This window comes from Protopterus annectens, chromosome 14.part0 (assembly GCF_019279795.1).
Source record: "Protopterus annectens isolate FY-2018-M chromosome 14.part0, PAN1.0, whole genome shotgun sequence".
In the NCBI taxonomy this organism is placed as follows: Eukaryota; Metazoa; Chordata; order Ceratodontiformes; family Protopteridae; genus Protopterus; species Protopterus annectens.
The window spans coordinates 816140032-816153786 of NC_056748.1; positions in this window are offsets into that span (position 1 = coordinate 816140032).

Sequence of the window (13755 nt, forward strand, 5' to 3'; positions counted from 1 at the left end):
ACAGTTCATTAAAGTGTAAAGATTTTACACTGCCTCTTAGATAATGTGCTTATATTTTACCATTGTTTTTGTCATTGCCTGTTTTTTAAATGTATATATGAATAGTATCCCGCATTCCTACTGGAAGTCGGAAGAGTTATATGCTATTTGGTAGTCAAATTTTATGCTAATTAAATGTCCAGATTTTTAGCTGGATGTTACTACTTTTCATGAGCCTTTGTTCCTATTTTCAGGGCCATATTACAATAGATTTGTTCTCAGACTAAGTGAATTAATCAGAGAGCAATTCTTTTGGAATCTGGATCCCTGAGGTCAGCCTGTTTATAGACAGCCTTACATCAAAGTAAGTCACTTACACCAAAGACAAGTTTGAGGTCCGAATGGAAAGATGATAAGTCAGCAAACAAAGGAGAGTAGTACTGCTGAAACTGAATTCATCCTCAAGTCTTGGTGAGTACCTTCAAGATGTAGACCCTGTTTTTTACAAAATCTCACCAAGACGACACTGACATATAGACTGTATTTATATAGCATGTATCATGGACAGAAGTAGGTCAAAAATTTAAAAAAATAGCTGGGTGCACAAGACCCAGGATAAAAAAGTGTCCAATTCTGATAGGTGGACTGGTGACAGGACTGGAAAAAATGACAGTGTAGAATCTTCAAAATATGGAAACATTCCTACAATGGGGCTAGGCCAGGCCCAGGGGGAGGATGGTGCCCCTATTGTAGGAGGAAGTAGCAGTCTACAAAAATTACAAAACCTTATGGACCAAAGAAGAGCCATGGAGATGATAGAGTGGAGTATTGAGGATAAGAAAGAAATTATGTATTGTTATTATTATGTAAAAAGCCCAGAATTTCCAGATACAAGATATACAAAAAGATTAAGAGAGAAATTAGAGGAAAGAAAAATACTTCCACAAGAAAAACTGTCAGACGCCTCAAATACAATTTGTGTCCATTAATGCAACAGATTTGTGAAAAACATTATATAGACCAAGAAACTTTGATCTGTTCATAGGTTCATAGATAGGTACTAGGCTATCTGCCCGAAGGCATTTATAAGCCTAGCTGGAATGTGTTGGCTTTCGCCGCCCCCATTAGATTAGTTCCCTGTGCCTCTGATTAGCAGAGCCATTGAAGTGATCCCTGGGGTAAACTTTCTGTTTCCCATCCACTCGTCAAGGTTTCTCTTGAAGAGGGTTAGCGAGGAGCTCTGCCTAATGTTTGGAAAAAGAAGCATCTGAGGAAGTGTGAAAATATAAACAACAAAACCTAGAGAAGTTTTAAAAGTATAAAAAAGAAATATGGACATGAGAAAGAAAGAGAGATTTGTTATGGTGTAATATTTATACAAAGTCAAAAGCCAAATTATTCAATACAAAAAAGGCAGCCCCAAAGATATTTAAAGAGAAATATAGGCAAAGGTATCTAGATATGGAAAATTTCCCAATAAAAAAAATAATATCACAAAGGGGGAATGTAGAAAAGAAGATTAGTAAAGTAGAAGTTAAAAAATAGAAGCTGAAATTATGGAATGCCTGTGAAGTGAAGGATTTGGTGTAGAAGGTCTAACACAGGTTACATCACAGCATGATGGAACAAGTTCCCAAAGTGAGGAGAAACAGGACGATCAGGTAACGTCTGAAGAAGAAATATGGACATGGGAAAGAAAAAGAGATTTAATATGGTATAATATTTATGCAAAGGAGAAAGCAAAACTAATCAATACAAAAAAGAGCAGCACTAAAGATACTTGAAGAGAAATACAGGCAAAGGAATCCAGACATGGAAAACTTTACAATACAAAAATAAGAAGACAAAGAAGAAAGGTAGAAAAGGAGATTAGTAATGGAGAAGTTAAAGAAAAAGAAACTGATGTTATAAAATACCTGCGAGGTGAAGGATTCAGTGTAGAAAACCTAAGAAAGCACCACAGCAGGATAGAGCAATAGACATCCAAATTAAGGAGAAACCAGTGGAACGGGAAGCAACAGGTCAGTTGCCATATGAAAACATTTTGGAGCCTTCCAAAGGAAACCAGTACAAATGTTCACTTGTAGTTGGACAGCAAGGGAAGGAACAGGAAACTGTGGCAGCTTTGGAGCAGTCAATGTTGAGGAGAGATAGGTAAGTGAGTCCCCATATAACAGAGCAACAGATGACACAGGATGAAATTGAAGAGAATGTGTCACAGGAAGATGCTATAGAACTTTCTACAGAATGCTTGCAGAAAATGGAAAACAAAATATACGCCCTCAGTTTAGAAGAAAATGAGCTAAGAGAGGACTTCCTTGATTTAACAGAGATAGATAGATATATTAAAATCAATGAAAGAAATAGACTGAAGAAGGTCAGTAAAACCCAGAAAGTCAGAAGTTTGGTAAAACAAATGAACACAGTAATTAGGACTGTCCCTAGAGATCCATGCGATATAAAAGAAGTAAACAGGATATATTACTGTGCAGCTAAATTAGTAACTGATAAAGTTCTACCACAAGTAATGAGGGAAAGGAAGGGGAGAAATGGAATACCGTCATGGGAGTATCGAACAGAGAAAACTATAAAGCAGTTAAGACAAGAAGTGCCACTGTTAGAGGGGTATAGAAGAGGGAACAGATCAAAAATATTCAAAAAGATAGACGTGATAAAAGGAGTGTGCAATATTATAACGGATCAGGATCTATCATGCACTATTGCAAATAAACTAAAAATATCAGTACAGGCAGAAAAACTTAGAAGATACACAGATAAATATAAAGAAAAAGTACAAAATAAGCAATTTATTGATGACCCCAAAACGTGTTATAGAGAACAGAGAAACAAGGTAAAAGGAATTGAAAGACCACCCAAAAAAGAAGAAATAGATACATTTTGGCAAAGTATTTATGAAGATCCTGTGGAACATACTAGAGATGCTAAATGGATAGAAGAACTAAAAGAAAGTATAAGAATTTCAAATGTACAGGATATGAAATAGGATGAAGTAACACCAGAGAGATTGAAACAAAGTTAAGAAAAGCCTCTAACAAAACACCAGGCCCAGATGCAGTACCTAACTTCTGGTTAAAAGTATTAACATCTTTGCACAAAGATTTAGCCATGAGTAAGAAGTATTTATATGCACACCCCGAACAAACACCAACCTGGCTAACAACAGGAAAAACAATGCTCCTACTTAAGAGAGAACCTGCGCAAGCTACCCTAAAAATTATAGACCAATAACTTGCCTCACAACTATGTGTAAACTATACACCGGAATTGATGCTGACAGAGTTTATAGTCTTTTAGAACAAAACTCAATCATGGCAATAGAACAAAAGGGCAATAAAAGAAAGTCATACGGAACAAAGGATCCTCTGTTGCTAAATTTAATGGAGAACTGTAAAAAGGAGAAGAATCTAAGTATGGCATGGATTGACTACAAAAAAACATTTGATAGTATCCCACATTAATGGATAGTAGTGTACTTATAAATGTATGAGATACATCCTACACTGATCAACTACATTACAGTGACCATGAAACAGTGGCATACCACTTTGCAATTAAGCCATGAAAAGGACAAATTATTATTCCAGGAATAAAAATCCAAAGGGGGATATTCCATGGTAAGTCCCTGTCACCCCTGTTATTCTGCCTTGCCCTTAACCCATTAAGCTGTCTACTTAACATATTAGATCATGGCTGTAATTTGGCTCCTATAAAACAACAAAGTGTAAAAACTTCTTATCTTCTCTTTGTCGATGATTTAAAACTGTATAGCTCATCAGATGAGGAACTGAAAGCACAACTGCAAGTTGTTAAAACTTTTTCAGATGATATAAGAATGTAATTTGGTCTTGATAAGTGTGCAAAAGCAATCTTTAAAACAGGAAAACTGCAGCACCAAAAATACATCAGTTTGGGACAAGAATGTGATATAAAAGAACTTGAACAAGAGGGAGTGTAGAAATATTTGGGAAGTGATGAGGGATCAGCAATAAAATATGAGCAACTGCAAGTAAAACTTAGTAAGGAATATTTTAGAAGACTTAAGTTAATCCTGAAAACATCATTGATGTCTAGAAACAAAATCCAAGCTATAAACCAATTTTCTCTTCCTGTCCTAACTTACAGTTTTGGAGTGATTGACTAGCCCCAAAACATGTTGGACAGGTTAGACAGGGAAAAGAAGAAGGATGCTTCCTGCTCACCAAATGATTTATAAAAATCAGTGCATACCAAGATTGTATATTCCCCATTCTGAAGGAGGGATGAGCCTCCTTGAAATTGATTACACGTACAGATCTGCAGTTGTGGGACTGCACATATATCTGCTAACATCACAGGACTCAAACATACTGAAAGTTTTGGAACATGATGAAAATAAATCTAAGATGACTTCCCTGCTTAGTATAGCAGAAGCATATTGATGTCAAGCAGGAATGAAAATCAAACCAGAAGTAGATAAAAACTGAATGTGCCAAAAAAACAAAAGAAAGAATATAATGTGTAGGATCAGATGAGAAATAAATAAATGCCATGTATACAGTATGTGTAGGTACATTTCAGAAGGGCCATTTATAGATTTACCACATCTTCCTTATACTATTCCTGTCCCTGGTTATTTTTCTTGTAAAAGCGTAGGAGTGGTTTACATTGCAGTTTGTAGCACATGCCAAACATTTTATGTGGGGATGACCAATAGGCTCTTATATATTAGAATGAGGGAACATGTAAATAGCATAAGGAGCAAGGACAATAAGAATGCCTTGTATAGGCATAGTATTGAATGTAGCAGCTATAAAAAATTGTTATTTTCTGTTTTGGAACAGGTTCAATTAAGTTTAAGAGGGGGAAGTTTCAAAAACTATCTAGAACAAAGAGAAACTAGATGGCAGATAAAAGTTAAGGGCAGATGTGCCCCCAGGCTTAAACAATGCTATTAATATCAAATGCTTTTTAAAGGAACGTAGGGTATATGCTAAAGTTGCTAAGTAAACAAGTGTACACATATTTTGTTTTTTTTTTTACATATATTGCTTGTCTTTTTAAATTTATTTGATTGGACAATTGTTTTATTGATGTGATGTAATCATTGTAATTGAAGTATTGAGTATTTATCTAGGTTTTAGAATTCATGAAGCTTGTATTTCTGATGAAGTCTTCTTGACGAAAGCAGTGATTAAATAGCATTTACTCTAAAGTGCTGGTTCCCTTTTTTGTTTTTCAGTTTAGCAGTGGTTATTTTTATAGTTTTTATGTCTCATCTACATATCTCTTTCTTTCACATACAGATTAAGATTCAGACACACAGACAGACACACACACCCTCCCCAATATTTATTTCAGTTAACGCATTGAATTATATATTGGTGTAATTGAAGTAACAAATTAGTCAAATGATTATATTAGCAAATTTTAAAGTATAGCATTTCTGAAAGATGACTTATTTAGTCTGATTTGACCTGCCCCCCCCCCCCCCCTAAAATTATACTAAGAATTAAAGATTCTTCAGATATTGTCTGTGGTAGTGTTGGCAGTTGGTGAGCATGCAGTCATGACATCTGCACTTGAGCAGTAAGATGGGTATATGTGAGGGTTTTGGTTTTTCCCCCTTAGGGGAATAAGTGCAGGCCACTTTAATAATTACTTGCCTGCACACCAGTGGTAATGAATGCAACAGTCAAATGAAGGGACAATTATGTACAGCTTTTAGACTGACTGGGCAGCTTCATCAGTGTTAAATGTGACATATTTCAGCTGTTTGCTTTCCTAAGCAGTAACTTGTTATGAAAGCATGGCCCTTCCTATTACAAAAATACACAATGGCTGTTAATTTAGGAGGAAAATATATGTGGCATTCTCCATAAAATACTGCAAATTCAGAATTAATTAATTTTGGCTAATGTACTTAATAGCTGCTGTTTTGTTTGCTAAACATGCAGTATCAGTAACTGCCAAAGTCAGACTGAGTTCTGATTTGTTGTGTATACAAAAATGAACTATGTGGGACCATTATTGTCTACTGAGTCCTCATTATATACTTAAAATAGTTTTATCTTGGTTGTATTAATACATTGTCTGCATGCTATGTCTTATCACACCCATCCCAAATGGATATCACAGAACAGTGTTCATCAAAGAATCAAGACCATCTTGCTTATTTTGTTAAAACACTACACCAAAAATATGCAAATGTAAAAATAAACCAGTATATTACTCTTGTTTATAATCAATGATTACATCTCACTATCAAGTATCACAGAACAGCACCTATCAAACAGGGAAGACCATGTGGTATGACGTTGCTTCAAAATTATTTTTTATTAGGAGATTAGTGCTGCGTGGTTAATACAGGTTCTACATGCACTTCTTAAACATTCAAGATCATATGCTGCTGCATGCTTCTTTCTCAGGGCATCTTCTGCTCCTACGTCCACTGCACTCTGATGTAACACTTCAAGTCAGCATTCAGCATTGACAAATATCTACTCATGTCTATCAATACTAGTTCTAGGAAGGTGAGATCAGCAGTGCAAACACTTTGTGAGTACAGTAATAAAAAGTGAGCACACTAATAAACAGTGAGTACAGTAAAACTGAAACAACTAAACCCTCTAATATCCACACTATTACATATCTGAGATGTCAGTGGGTGTGGAAGGGTCCCACATGAACCATAGCTGTGGAAGCCCCAAAAAGTAATTTCCTAAGCCAGCTTTTTAGCAACATTTGGAATTCTTTTTCTTGAGAACTTTTGCTTTAATACACAGCCTATACTTAACAGAATTTCAAAGTGTTACTGTAAAAACACATCAGGGTAGTCTTTGCCTCATCTTAATTTTTTGAAAGGTGCAATACTATGGCATTTACTTTCAAGTATTGTAAAATAAAGGGTGTTATTAGCGACCCGTGCAAACATAAAACATGACCTCTTGTTGGCACCTGGTGCCTTCTTGGTTGCTTCTTGGCATGGGATTTGGCATTCAATAAATCTTTCAGTATATTTTTTCTATCTTGAGCTTGAATACCATGGACTTCAACTTCTGTTGTTTGGGAAGTAAAAGATCCAAGCAGATCTGATGGATTGTATCAAAACAATATTGGTTGCTATAAGGAACAATGTGATTGGCCAGGGAGCTTAAAATATCCATTAATAAGTTTCATTTTGATTCACTTTAAATATGTTCATTTTGAAGTGAACTGTAACTTATTGCTGACTTAAAAAAAACTACATATATGGCCTGCTGATCGAGCAAACATTCCAATGATGTGTCAAGGTGAAATGATGGCCACAGTTTAAATAAAGGACTATGATATGCCATCAGCAGAGTTTACCTAATCAGAAAGTGAAAAAGAATACTGGAGTGTTGTGACATTGGCTAAACTATGATACCATTTAGTTTGGAACACTTGCAAGAAATTGGACCATCTGACCTATCACTTGATTCATTGCCAAAATGAATCCCAGCCAGAGTTCCAAGATGCAGAGAAGTCAGCAATATATTACATGAATTTATTCAGATTCCTAGTTAAAGGTAAAGTGGAAAAACAGGTTTTGAGAGTTAGTTATTGAAGTCCCAAGTCATATGATTTGTGCAGCTAGGTTTGAAATAATATAGCAATAATCCATGCATGGGTGTGGGTAATGCTGGATTTACCCATATTTGGTATGGTTTGATCACAAGAGTGAAGCCCGAGTGAGCAAACAAAGCCAACAGTGGGTAAATCCAGAATTACCCACACCCAGACATGGGTTATTGCTATTATTTTATTTTTATTTATTTTTCATTTGTTAACCGGGGGTGTCTGACTGAGCCGAAAAGGCCCTTTTTCAGCAGAGGCCTGGGGAGAAAAGCTCCACAAAGAAAAATTACAGAAACATTTAGTTATTTAGACATGATCAGTATACACACAAATTATAGGAGACTTGTTTTTACAGTGGTATGCGGCACATAAACAGTTACAGTGGAGAGAACAAACAAACAATATTAATTTTAAAAATAAAGGTAATTAAAATTTATATTTTTTGTTTGTTCTCTCCACTGTAACTGTTTATGTGCCACATACCACTGTAAAAACATGTCTCCTGTGATTTGTGTGTATACTGATCATGTCTAAATAATTAAATGTTTCTGTAATTTTTCTTTGTGGAGCTTTTCTCCCCGGGCCTCTGCTGAAAAAGGGCCTTTTCGGCTCAGTCAGACACCCCCGGTTAACAAATGTAAAATAAATAAAAATAAAATAATAGCAATAACCCATATCTGGGTGTGGGTAATTCTGGATTTACCCACTGTTGGCTTTGTTTGCCCATTATACAATGGCATTATTTAAGAAAAAAGTTATTTACTTTTCTTTCTTTGTATAAGGGCGCCTTGGTATTCTTGCACTTTCTTCTGGTGTCATGGGGCTTTTTTTTATGTACTGCACATGCTTATGGGATTTATGTCCCCACGCTTATGCAGTACATCAGTGCTTTGGAAAGGAAGCAACAGAGAAAGGAAGATCTCCATTGCGTCTTTTTTTCTTTCTTTATTTTAAAAAAAATTGAAATCTGGACAGTTTGGAGGTACGAAAAAGACAGGGTGGAATTACAAGAAAATCAGCTACGTTTCTTTAGTTTTGCATAACGTACCTGATTTTCCTTGTATTTCTGCCCTGTTTCTCTCATAACTCTAAAATCTCCAGATTTCAGATTTCATACTTCTCGACCTGTTAGCTCAAGAAAACTGGAAAACCTTAGCATATAATTACAGAAGAAAGTCTGGGTGACTGGATTTTTTTTCTTTTGGTATATGCTGAATTTTACAACGGGCACGTTGGTTGGGCTGACCAATCAGCATGCACATTTTTGAATGCTAACGGCCAATCATTGTATAATACTTTTTAGCTGCTAGTGTGTCCTCTGAAGTGAAAGATTATGGCAACATTAAATTACAGAACAGAAAATAAACCAACACCCTGACACTACATGTAAAATGCATATATTAGTAATGTTCTGTAAAGAGCTTGCACTAACTAGGCATAACTTGATTTATTTAACAGCTTAATGGTTGCAAGTTGTCCTCCTTCAGGCATTATAGATATGCATGAAAAAACCTGAACTGAATATGACTAGTTAGACTGATATAGAGATCTGGTTTTACAAAATTTGCCTCCCAAGGTATGTATGTTCCCTTGTCATTTTAGGTCACAGCTTTCACAACTCTGCTAAATCAGGTTGACATTTTAATGCCCATAAATCAAACTGTCTGTGCCAAAATGAGTGAACTCCTAGTTTTGTAAAGTGGAGGATACACTTTTTGATGACAGCAAATTGAAAGCAGTTTTCTGAAATCGGTTACACATTTAGTCAATCTTATGTTCAGAGGAGTATTATAAGTGTGAGCATAATTTCATTTTTTTCCCTTAGAGTGTGTGCCTTTTTATTACATTAAGATGTCTCTGTTCTGCTGTGATGTGGTAATCTTCCTAATCATAGTTTTGTGCATGACTACGAATACAAAACTCTAGCCTTGTATTCTGCTTTGACATGTAGCTGAGAAAGTTTTTTTCTCTGATTTTATATTTAAAATAGTAGTCCTGCTTGCAGTTTGAGACTTGATAGTACATAAGTTTGGCAGTTTAATAGTGACTGCTCGCTTTTAATCTAATTTCAAATATTGTTTAAAATTGTCTTATTTTAGAATGTCTGGAAGATACTTATGGAAGAGCAGTCCATAGTATGCGCATGGTTTGTATTTTAGAATGTCTGGAAAATACTTATGGAAGAGCAGTCCATAGTATGCGCATGGTTTGTACATGTTCTCTATTTCTTCTCATGCATTTCTAACTTTCATGACACAAATGCAGTTGTACAGTTGCAGTTTTCTTGTGCTATTCTGCATTTTTCTTACACTGATGGAAACAAAATGTTATTTTTCATGATCATATGTGTAATTAATCAAAGTTTAGTTGTAAAGAGTGCTTACAAAAACTATGTATGGAATATCTTGCAGCTTTTTAAGTCTGATACAGTTAGTGGAACATGGAATCTGTAGTACATTTTCCCCTATTTGTATGCCCCAGAGCTGACTGTCAGCTGCTCAGGGGCACCAATTTACCTTAACTGTCCCAAGTAATATCTCCCATATCTGCGGCCGCACCAGTGGCAGGTTGGGAAGGGAAACAGGATGTTAGCAACCAGCAGTGTCACACACTGTACTGGATTTTGTATACAACTCTTAACATATTCTTGCATACTGCAGCACTGAAGTTCCCTCTGTTCTGCATTATGTGACAGTTTACTCTTGCGACACTGTCTTTCAGATGCACTGCAGTTATCTGATAAGCCAGTATGACTTTGCAACTACTTTGCTAATAAAGGTCTTCCAATCTAGAATGTTTACTTATTATCTGCTTTTGAAGGTATATTTTAATAACTGCTTATGACTTATATAGTGCCACATTACTTGTATGATCTTATTTTCCGAAACTAGATCTAAACAGCATTTTCAAACTTTAATTTGATCATATACTGACAAGATCCCAAGAAAGCTGATCTGGGCAGTACTGTGGTGGGTTGAAGTCCCAGAAACACTGGTAGAATTAGTGCAGGCTATGTACAAGGACCCAATGACTCAAGTACAAACAGTGTTTGGCCTCACAGAGGGGTTCCCAGTGGGAGTGGGTGTATAGCAGGGTTCAGCTTTGAGCCTACTGCTGTTCATACTGGTGATGAACTACATTAGTAAACAGGTCAGAGGGGACAGATCAACAAAGATGCTGTATGCAGACAATGTGGTATTACAGCCAGACTCTGAGGAAGAACTTCAGCAAAGGATAGGGGAATGGAATGCAAAACTGAAGGCACATGGGATGAAACTAAGCACAGATAAGACAGTGGCAATGGCAGCAAACTGGGGAAATCAGAAGAAGGTGAGGACTGAGATAGAAGGGAAGACAGTGGTGCAGGTAAACAGCTTTGAGTATCTGGGAGGGGTGGTTGAGGAGAAGGAAAGTCTGAATGAAGAGGTCAAAGCTAGAATCAGAGGGGCTACAGCCAACTGGCATAGAGTGTCAGGTGTAGTCTATGAGAGAAGAATGCCAAAGCAGCTGAAAAGTAAGGTATACAAGAAGTGGTGCGACCTGTACTACTGCATGGTACAAAAACCTGGGCAGTAAAGGCAGAACAGTTGAAGAAGCTAGAGGTGATGAAAATTAAGTGCCTGAGAAGTGTGGCGGGATGTACACTGTGGGACAGATGAAGAAAGGAGGACATAAGAGCAGAAGCCAAAGTAGCTGCAATTGCAGAAAAGATCAAAGAGAATAAATTATGGTGTTTTGGACACATTTGCAGAAAAGCAAAAGACAATCTGGTGAAAAAAGATTTGGGACAGACAGGAAGATGGTAAGAGGAAGTGAGGACATCCAGCAAAGAGGTGGATGGATTGTGTGAAAGAAGATCTGCAACAGTCAGGCATGAGTGTTGAAGAAGGCAGGAATGTGGCACTGAATCAAGAGAGATGGCGACAGTTAATATGATACCCCAACCCCATGTAAAAAATAGGAAAAAGAGAGCTGCTGCTGATGATGATGATGACTGACTTTTCTATAGTTATTGCTGCTTTTTCTTCCAGCATTTTCAAATTTTATTGTTGGGTGACATAGTGGTGCAGCGGTTAGCATTGTCACCTCACAGCAGGAGGTTCTCCGGTTCAATTCTCATTTGGGGTGCCTCCTGTGCGGAGTCTGTATGTCCTTCATGTCAACGTGGTTTTCCTGCCACATTCCCAAGACATGCTGCAAGTGGATTGGGCATTCTAAACTGGTCCTAGGTGTGAGTGTGTGCATGTGTGTGCCTTCTGAGGAAGGTTGGGCTAGCAACTTGACACAGTAAAACTCTACTTTCACTCGTTCTGCGGACTGATGATCCCTGTGGTGACCCCTAACAGGAGCAGCTGAAAGGAGAAGAAGATTTTCAGATTTTATTGTTGTCTCTGTTCCCACTGCATGTGAATCTAGATGGGACTGCTGATTTTATAGATTTACTTATGTGGGTACTGTGAATATATCTGCTGAGATGATGTTATAAGTGAATTTTGAGATTTCATCATAGAATTTAAGATTTGTGCACTTTAAATCTTTGACTTCTGATGCAGTGGTTTCTGGGGGATAGAATGTTTGAGGGGGGAAGTTACAAGCTTATGGTCTTTCTTAATGAGTGAAAGAGTGACTGCTAGAGTTGTGTATGATGACAATACATTTGCAAGTACCAGATCAATATTATTTTATCCTTTAGTTGGGCTTGTAACAATCTAGTCCATTGAGTTTTCATTAATTAGATCTAAAAACTCTGTACATATCCTATGTTGAAGGTGTAGGTACTGCATTCAGTTGAAAGGCATTTAATATTGTCTGGAATGATGGACATCTTATTTATGGGGAGGTCATCCATGACATTTAGGAACCTGACATGAACTTCTGGAGTCATGGAAAGTCTCCTATATGAGAAGATAAACTGATATCTTTTAGTGTGATTCAGAGTTTGATAAGTTACATTTCTGGGTCTCTGGGAATCTGTCCAGACGTGATATGGTCTCTGAAAAATATGGACACATCACTAGAGTTGCCAATTGGTCTGAAGGCATGGAAGCACTTATCCCAGGTATAGAGGAAATGCTTTCTAAGCATTTAAAACATGTTTCAGTGATTACAGATATATGGATGCCTTCCAAATGTAAGAGTGCCTCAAGGTCATTCTGCTTGTTGTTTAGACTTCTTGCATTGAGCAATGCCACCTTAATTTGGTCATGTCTGGATCTTGATATGTTTACTATGCTGGAATGTTCATTAACTGAACTATGGTGGTTTCAAAGGCTTTAACTACTATGTGAAAGCCTTTGAACACGAGGTGTAGACTATATTTTGCAAAGCAAGTAGGACTGTAAAGCATATTGTTCTCTGGTGACACATACTGGACCCCCTAGCATGACACCAGCTATTTAGCCAAGTGTTGAAGCCAATTATCTTTCCTTTGTACATAGGCATAATTCTTGGAGAAAGCAGGATTCTGCTCTATATCAGGTTTTGCCTGCATCTGTGACATGCACAGAGTTTAGAGATGCCTGTCTGGATCTCTCTCAGGGTGTTCACTCCAATTCTTTCATGCTTATATGTACAACTACCATGCTGTAATTATATTTGTCTTTTGCAAGGGTCCTAAGGGCCCTTGAGACATCTGAGATACTGACACCTGAAACAGAACTTAAAATCAACCTATTGTTGTCCAATCTAGCAACTGGGGACTCTGTGGCACTCTCACTAAACAGTTAACAATCACAAAAATATTTTTGTTTGTAGACTGGGTGGGTGTATTGGCATTGAGGCCCTTCATCTCATGGTGACTCTTTGTTAAAGGTGAGATATTATGTGATGCAATGTTGGATTTTGATTTTCGCTGAGACTTAATCCTTAAGGTTCTAGGAGACTTGGGTAAGGATTTCTTACAGCATCAACATATGACACTGTTATGTGTCAGGGTGAGGTGCACTACATATGGTGTGTTAATGCAATGCTTATAGTCTGTATTTTGGGAGAGTAAGGCATCTGTATTTCATAAATACATCCATCTCTCACAAACAGAATTATTTGTGTTTAGTCCAAATTTATTTTTTTCTGGTTTATTGACTGACATTGTCCAGTAAAAGAAATGGTAAAATAAAATAGAGAAACAATAATCTGACTTACAAAAAAAAAACATTGAATTTTTTATATAAATGTAAACAG